This window comes from Condylura cristata, unplaced genomic scaffold (assembly GCF_000260355.1).
Source record: "Condylura cristata isolate star-nosed mole 26May11 unplaced genomic scaffold, ConCri1.0 scaffold00001, whole genome shotgun sequence".
Classification (NCBI taxonomy): domain Eukaryota; kingdom Metazoa; phylum Chordata; class Mammalia; order Eulipotyphla; family Talpidae; genus Condylura; species Condylura cristata.
Window position 1 is genome coordinate 38011914 of NW_004567102.1, and position 8802 is coordinate 38020715.

Sequence of the window (8802 nt, forward strand, 5' to 3'; positions counted from 1 at the left end):
ATAGTCAAACATAAGACTAAAAAAAGTTAGCTTCTTCTTAAAAATTAAATTTACTTACTTACATATATTTTACATCATTGTTCATTTATTTTTAATGATTTATTTATTTATGCATTCAGAACTAGGGTACAGGCCAGAAGTGCAGGGACAGTGATAGGACAGAGTGGGGAGCAGAACAGCCAGACTTATGAAGTACACTCCTGAGGGGAGCAGCGGGCGGGTCAGGAGAGGTCTGCTATACCACTGGGTCACCTCCCGGGCCTGGGATCCAGCTTGTGCTGGAGTGGCTATGTCTAGCTTCATAGTGTTGAACTTTAACCCATTGCACCACGAGGGAGGGCCCCTATAGATAGTTATAGAGATTTATTTATTTATGCATACAAGAGATGGGGTATAGGCCAGAGGATTCACCAGAAACAGAGTGGGGAGCAGAGCAAGCAGATCTACTGAAATACACTGCTGAGTGGAGCAGCAGGGAAGACAGGAGAGGTCTGCTTTGCCATCTGTGGGTCACCTCACTGGTTGGGATCAAACTAGTGCTGCGGTGCTGCCAATAGCTTGATAGTGCTGAGACTTAAACTCTTGTGCCACCAGGAATGCCCTATATATTTTCTAGATGAATATGAAGACAAATAGATTTTCAGGGCTGTACTTTGAAGTAAATAAACTGAGGGAGGTGAAAGAATAAATGGGGAGGAAGAAAGGAACCTGAGTTAAGTGGGGTAGCTAGAGAAGTTCCCTCAAAAAGGTGACATCTGGGCCCTCCCTGGTGGCACAACAAACAGGTTAAAAGCACAGCACTGTGAAGCTCTCCACAGCCACTGGCACGAGTTCCATCCCCCACCAGGGCGCTGACCCACATAGCGTGGCAGACCTCTCCTGACCCACCCGCTGCTCCCTCAGCAGTGTATTTTGATACATCCACCTGTTCTGCTCCCTGCTCTGTCTATGGTGAATCCTCTCACTCTTCTGAACCTCTCGCCTGTACCCCAGTTTTGTATGCACAAATGAATAAATCTTTTTAAAAAAAAGTGACATCTGCGTTGACAAAAAGGAAATAGCAAAGTGAAGGTCAAGATGGACAGTCTCTCCTGGAAGGCTTCTCAGCAGCTGGGAAAACCTAGAAGGGAAATGACTGGGTATTGGAGGTATAAAAAGGTCAGTGTGATGAGAGGTGGTAGCATCTTTTCTTTTCAGAAGCAATTTGCTTTCTGATAAAAGAGGCCAATGAATCAGAAGAGCCCTTTCATATCCCTCTTTCCTGCTTTGAATGTAATTGTGTGAGAAAGTGGTACTTGAGGGCAGGGAACCATGAGGTAACAAGCCTCAGACCAAACTGTAATGTGAGTGGCAGAATAGAAGGAGATAATGCCTGCAAGAACTGTTGTACTCAAATCTGTATATGCCTACTCTTAAAATTCTTGTGAGGAAATTACAAGTCTATTCCTTAAGCCAGTGCTTCTGCATCAGCCATGACATTCTGATGTGAATGGCAGGCTGCTTGTAGCCAGAGGTGATTGGTTTAGAGACTTTGGACACCTCAGTGCCCCACCTAAACAACTTTTATCCTTTAGGATCTAATAGCATGAAAGGTGAGTTCTGAGGTGGTACCAGCTGCATGTGTTACTTGTTATCAGCAAGGTCTTGAAAGCTTGCCAGGATGGTGGTTCCAGTGACTCCAGCCATATAGTGTACCTTGACCCCTGGCCAGCACCTCAAGGATAGTATCTGGGATAGTAAAAGTGAAGGATAGTATCTGGGACTATGGGCTGTTCAGGTCAGTGTTATTGTCTTGGCTCCAGCTTGCATGCTTACTAAGTGCTGGATCTTATTCTCTAGTTTTCTTCAACTTACCTGTACCCAAATCCCTCTGACTGTCAAGGTTTGGGTTCCTGGGCCTGGTTTCTGCTATGCTAGATGCAAGTTTTTGGTGCCAGTGTTAGGCATAACCTGACCCCTTCTCTCAGAGGATCCTCCCTCTTTCTGGCTGGTGACTGAACTCATGTTCTAATGCCTTAGAGATAATTCTCATTTGTACCTCATTTACCACATATGATACTTCTTCATTGGCAACCTTCTCTCTGTCTCTCCTGTCTGTCTGGTTGCTGCCATTTTTACTCCTTGTTGTGGAAGCTCTACTCATTTGGGTTTCAAGTCTGCTTCTGTGTAAATTAGTCCATATTTAAGTGTAGATTTGTTGTCAGCATGAGAGGAAGTAAGAGCAAATTCTTCCTATTCTGCCATTATTGGGCCCTGCCTGTCCCAATCTTACTTTGCATAGTAACACATGCTGCTATACTGATCTCGGCTGTAACCTAACAACTGATTGAGGACCAGATTCACCAACAGGTTCTAGGCTCACTTGCTTTTATTTTATTTTTTTAAGATTTTTTAATTTATGCATACATAAACTGGGGTACAGGCCAGACGTATGGGGTGAAGGGGAGGTGGGGGGGAAAGGATTTATCAGAAACAGAGAGTGGAACAGAACAGGCAGATTGACTGAAATACATTGCTGAAGGGAGCACCGGGTGGGACATGAGAGGTCTGCTTCCCTGGGGATCAAACTTGTGCTGCAGTGGGTGCGGATAGCTGCACAGTGCTGTGCTTTACCTCTTGTGCCATCAGGGAGGACCCCAGGACCATCTACTTTTGCTCACCATTCTGTCCTTCGCAACTAGCACAATGGAAATTCTTTTCCATTTAGTACAATTCTAGAGCATACCACTTATGTTGTATTCTATGTCTAACATGGTAGCTTGATGGTAGTTAATTCCCAATAAATGTGCTGAATTAAGGGTCCAATTCTGGTTTGAGGTCTGATTAGGTCTTCAGAGATCTACCCTCCTAATTGGAAAGGCAGTTCTTCAGAGATCTACTCTCCTAATTGGAATGGGCACACGCTGGGCCCTCCCTAGTGGTACAGGTGGTTAAAGCTCAGCACTGCAAGCAAACAGCAGCCGCTTTAGTGTGAGTTCGATTCCCCCTGGAGGAGACCCACCTGGCGTGGCAGACCTCTCCTGACCTGCCCACTGCTCCCCTCAGCAGTGTACTTTGTCAGTCAGCTGTTCTGCTCTCCACTTTGTCTCTGGTGAATCCTCTCACTGCCCCCTCTGCACCTCTGGCTTGTACCCCAGTTGTGTATGAATAAATAAATAAACCTTAAAAAAAATTGGGACAAACTGAACAGAGTGTATCTACCATGTACCTCACCTGGTTAGGCATAGGGAATATCCCTCCTGACTTTATCCTTAGATTGGCAATTCTATATGAAGGGAAGAAACCTCAGACTGAGAGTTGACTCATGATTGATCTACACTTGGTATGCTAACCACACCCCCGACTTTTGTGATCCGGTTGTAATCAATGACATGAAAAGAGAAATAGATTTGAGGAGGAACTGAGAGAACTTACTTTCAAATTAAAATAAAGACAGTAAGCTTTGCTCCTTTCTCTAACCTCAATATCAAATTAAAGATAAAAGCCAAAACTGAAGGGTAATAGATACAGTGATAGAAAAAACTTAGGGCCAAGTATTTTTATGATGTAAGTTGTAAGTTTATATATTTACACTACTCCAGTCAAACACGTATTTCTTACAGTCAAACACATTTGAACTGAAAACATGAACTCTTAACCTTCGGAACTGAAAGTGAGTGAAGGAGACAGATAAGATAATACCAGTAGCTTGAAATCAGGAACAGAGCAGTATGTCCACTCCCACTGTTTCTATTCCAGGAAATTTTTGACCTCATAGTAAAGTAGGAAAAAGGATTAAGAGAATTGTGACACTAAAAGTACTTGCATAAAAGAAAAAAAAAAGATAAACTGAACTTCAACAACATTGAAAACTTTTTCTGCAAATCCCTTATCAAGAGACAAGAAGACAAGCTTAGACTGAAGTAAAATAAGTAGGGGTGTCCCTCGAGGTGCAAGGGATAAAATCTCAGCATTTTCAAGCTATCTGCAGTCACTGCAGTACAAGTTTGATCCTGGCCAGGGAGGTGACCCACATGGCACAGCAGACCTCTACTGTCTGCTCTTCTCAGCAGTGTATTTCAGTAGATCTGCCTGTTCTGCTCCCACTCTGTCTCTGGTTAATCCTCTCACCTCCCTATACCTCTAGTCTACACCTCAGCACTTATATGCATAAATAAATAAAATCTTTCCCCCCAAAGATTTGTTCATTTATGCATACAAGAACTGGGGAACAGGCCAGAGTTGCAAAGGTGAAAGAATTCACCAGAAACAGAGTGGGGAGCAGAACAGGCAGACTGAATGAATTACACTGCAGTGGGGAGCAGCAGGCAGGTCAGGAGAGGTCTGCTGCACCATGTAGGTCACCTCCCTGGCCAGTGATCGAATTCATATTGCAGTGGCTGTGGACAGCTTCATTGTGCTATGCTTTAACATGTAGTGCCACCAGTGAGGGCCCATAAATAAACAAATCTTAAAAAGTTATGTATTAACTGTATCTGTGACATGGGGCTCATATTTGAATATATAAAGAACTTTTGAAACTCAACAGTAAAGGGGAAAAATACAATTAGAGAATAGGTAAAAGGCATGAAAGACAGATCTTGTGACATTGTCACAGAAAGTCAAGATTTTATCTTTTTTATATCTGAGTATAATTCCATTGTGTGTATGTGTACATATGCACACATCCTCCTAATCTATTCATCTGTTTTTCTATAATTTGGTTATTGTAAATACTACTGCAATTCAACACTGGAGTGCATATATTGCTTCAAATTAGCGTGATAGCATTCTTCAGGTGGATACCTAGAAATAGAATAACTGAATCATATGGTAGATCATCTTGCAGAGATTTAATCCCTTGCGCCACCTTGGAGGTCCTTTATTCTTAAATTTTTTTATAACACTTTATTTTTACATCATTTTGTACATTTTTTTTCCATCTCAATTGTAATCCCTGCAGGGTTCCCATCATTATTCTTAATTCTTTTTAAAAAAGATTTATTTATTTGTATACAGAACTGGGGTAGAGGCCAGAGGCTCAGGGACGGTGAGATGCTCCACCATAGACAGAGTGGGGAGCAGAACAGGCCGACTTACGAAGAACACTGCTGAGGGGAGCAGCAGACGGGCCAGGAGAGGTCCGCCACGCCACGTGGTCACCTCCGGGGCAGGAGGGAATCGAACTCATGCAGAAGTGGCTTTAGCTTCTCAGTGCTGTGCTTTAACCCACTGTGCCACCAGGGAGGGCCATTATTCTTAATTTTTAAAGGACTGTCCACTTTTTTTTTCTTTACCATCGTTGCTGTACCAATTTATATTTCCATCAACAGTGCACAAGAGTTTCCTTTTCTTCATGTCCTCCACCAACCAACACACATTGTGTCTTGCATATTTGATAGCAGCCATTCTCACTGATGTGAGGTGATACCTAACTGTGGTTAGGTATCAAAACTGTGGTTTTGATTTGCATTTCCCTGATGATAAGTATGATGAACAGTGTTTCCAGTGTCTCTTGGTTATCTACATACTTTGGTGAAATAGGAACTTAGACCCTCTACCTATTTGTAACTGGATGCTTTGTTTTTATTCTTACTGAGGAGAAGGTTGTTGTATGAGTTTGTAGTGGTGGATACAAAATAGATTCTTGATGATCATGACATAGTATATACAGATGTTGAATCATAATGCTATAAAACTGAAATATATCATGTTATAAACCAATATACTACCAATTAAAAAAGGAATTTTTACAAAGGAAGTTAGGATAGGGTTCCCATGATCAGAAATTAAGAGTCAGCATAACATCACAGCACAGAGTACTGTGCTGGTACTAGCTCAGAGAAAAGGCAAAATTAAAACAGGGGACATGCGTAGAACCCATTATAAGAGAGCTACGGCATTGCACATAAGAGGAAAAGTGAATTTCACATGGAATGTGACCTTGAATGTAAATGACAAAACTTTTAAACTTTCAAAGTAAGAGAGAATATTTTCATATCCACACATTCAGGAAGGGTTTTTCAAAATGAAATAGCACAAAAGACATGTCTGACAAAAGAGGAAACAAGGATAACTACTAAATATTAAAGTTGCTCAATTTTACTGATAATTGCAGAAATATATATTATAACAATGACGACAAATCATTTCAGACTTGTGGGAAATAAGCTGGCAAAGATGTGGAGCAAGAGGAACATTATTATTTTTTTACATTTCATTTCTAAGAGGAACTTTAATATAATGCTGATAGGAATGAAAATTGGTAAAATCAATTTAGAGAATAGCTTGACATTACCTAGTAAACCTGAATACACAATATTTTAAGACATATTTTAAGACACAACAATTCCACTTCTAGATGTGTATTCTAAAAATTCTTTCATACATATATCAGGAGACATACCTTTTATTAGAAGATTTATTTATGTATACAGAGTTGTGTGTGTGTGTGTAGGTGGTGAGAGGATTCATCAAAGACAGAGTGGGGAGTAGAACAGGCAGATTGACTGAAATACACTGCTGAGGGGAGCAGCGGGCAGATCAGGAGAGGTCTGTTGCGCCATGTGGGTCAGCTCCCTGGCCAGGGTTCAAACTCATGCTCCAGTGGCTGTAGATAGCTTAACAGTGCTGAGACTTAACCCCTATGCCACCAGGAGGCCCATCATATAAGTATTTTTATAGTGAAATCACAATTTCACTATGAGGATTGTACATTGTGCTTTCACTCATAGCTTTTCCTAATCTTCAGCAAAGGGATGCAGGATGCACTTGTGTGATCCTTTTGCAGGATGCTAATCTTCTCATTCCAATTTTAGTATATCTGTTGCTGAAGCAAGCATAGAAATGATTCTCTTTACAAAAGCTCAACCAGTATCATGTTTAGGGATACATATGTTTATGATAAAAGAATTGGGCCTCCCTGGTGGTACAGGGATTAAAGAAAGAGCACTATAAAGCTATCGCCACCCACTACAGCACGAGTTAAGTCCCCAGCCACAGAGATAACCCACATGGTGTGGCAGACTTCTCCTTTCTTACCTGCTGATCCCTTTACAACATATTTCAGTAGATCTGCCTGTTCTGCTTCCCACTCTCTCTTTTGTAAATCCTCTCACCCCACCCCCACACTTTTGGTCTAAACCCCTGTTCTTGTATTCATAAATAAATACATTTTTGACTTATTAACCAAAAGTTCAGGATGGTGTTTTCCCCCAGAAATGGAGCATATGATGATGCAGGAGTACTTGGAATGTTCTTGAATGGAAAGTTTAGCAAGGGCAGTTTCAAGGGGGGCCAAGCACAGAAGTCAGAATGGTGGGCTGAAGGATGAATTACACCTGACAACAAAACATAGTTTTTGCAGTCCAGTCATAAAGAAATGTTACTGAAAATCAGAACAGATTATGTTCTCATAAAATAGTAAAAATTATTGGCTGAGAGAAGCTGAACTAGAATCTTCAGGTTGGAGACTTTCCACATATAGAGGTACAAGAGTCTCTTTTCATTAGTTGCCCAAATGCTGTGTGTCCACGTGGAGATGGGCAAGCAAGATCTCCAAGCAGCTCGCCCCCTGCCTGGGATTCCCATTAATCAAAGTCTGGGCACAATTGTAGACCTGTCAGCTCCCAGAAGCATTCGCAGGGCTTGTAGGTTGGCTTGGGTTTGCTGTTTCTTCAGCAAAACTAATGTGTAATTGGTCTGACTGCTCACAAATGTAACTTAAAACTCCAACTCACTTCAACTTTGTGAAGATGTTACAGAAATTTTACAGAGGAACGAAACTCTCTAATTCTTTTAAAATATATTCAAGGGACTAGCTAGGGAAAGTCTTAAATCTGGGAAGGCCTTTGAAAGAAATGACCAGATTGAAAGATTATGTGTGTACATAGCTTGACTTTCAGGGTTCACCTAGAAGCCCATCGTGACCTGTCTGAGGAGAAATCAGGGCTGTTGATGATTAAGAAAAGGTGTTCTCCCAACAGGTCTAGGTGGAGATTGACAGGGGTGGGGGGCAAATCTGGAGAAGGTCAAAATACACTCAGAAGAGAGGTTTCACACTTGGTGAAGTACAACTGCAATTAGTCACTATGGGGTAGGCGGGTGTTCTGAAATAGTAAGGGACTTTCAGAGGAGCTAAGAAATCGGATATAATCTAATAAAATTGTCAAATAAAAATAAACTTGTCCCAATCCTCAGGTAGGACTGAAACTCCATTTAGGGTTCTAGCTCTTCCCTTCCAGTTATCCGTGTTTGGGGAGCAGTTGTCATGCCTCTTCATGCTTCCACTGATTCGTCCATTCACTCAACAATACTTTATTGGGTGCTCACTGTGTCTAGGGAACTCATCTAGATACTGAAGAAGTAACTGTAAAACAGACAACACCAGACCAAGTTAATGGTCTGTAGAGTGGGATTTGAAAGCATCAGTCAGGAGCCTTGAGTGTTTTTGAGATGCTTACAGACGAGGAGCTGTTTGGAAGAAAGGTTCACTTTCCCCTCGCTGGCTCTCTGAGGAACCTGGACCTTTCACCTGTGTCGCGCAGCTTCCTCTGAGCGACCCCTGTTAAGTGAACTGCCCGTGTTCTGAAATGGCCACTTGACCGCGGGAAGGATGGCCAGCCCCTTCTAGCAACCCCTGCCCGGTAAGCACCCCTCTACCACGGTCCCCTTCCCTCTCCCTCGTCAGGAGGAGGCCACTTTGGCGTGCGCGGAAGGGACAGCGGTTCCAACCAGGGACAGCTTCGGCGTCTCGGCGCCCACCTCGTACTGGGTGTCCGCGGGGCCCGACCTGGCCGCTACGGGGCGCTGCCGTGCCAGGGT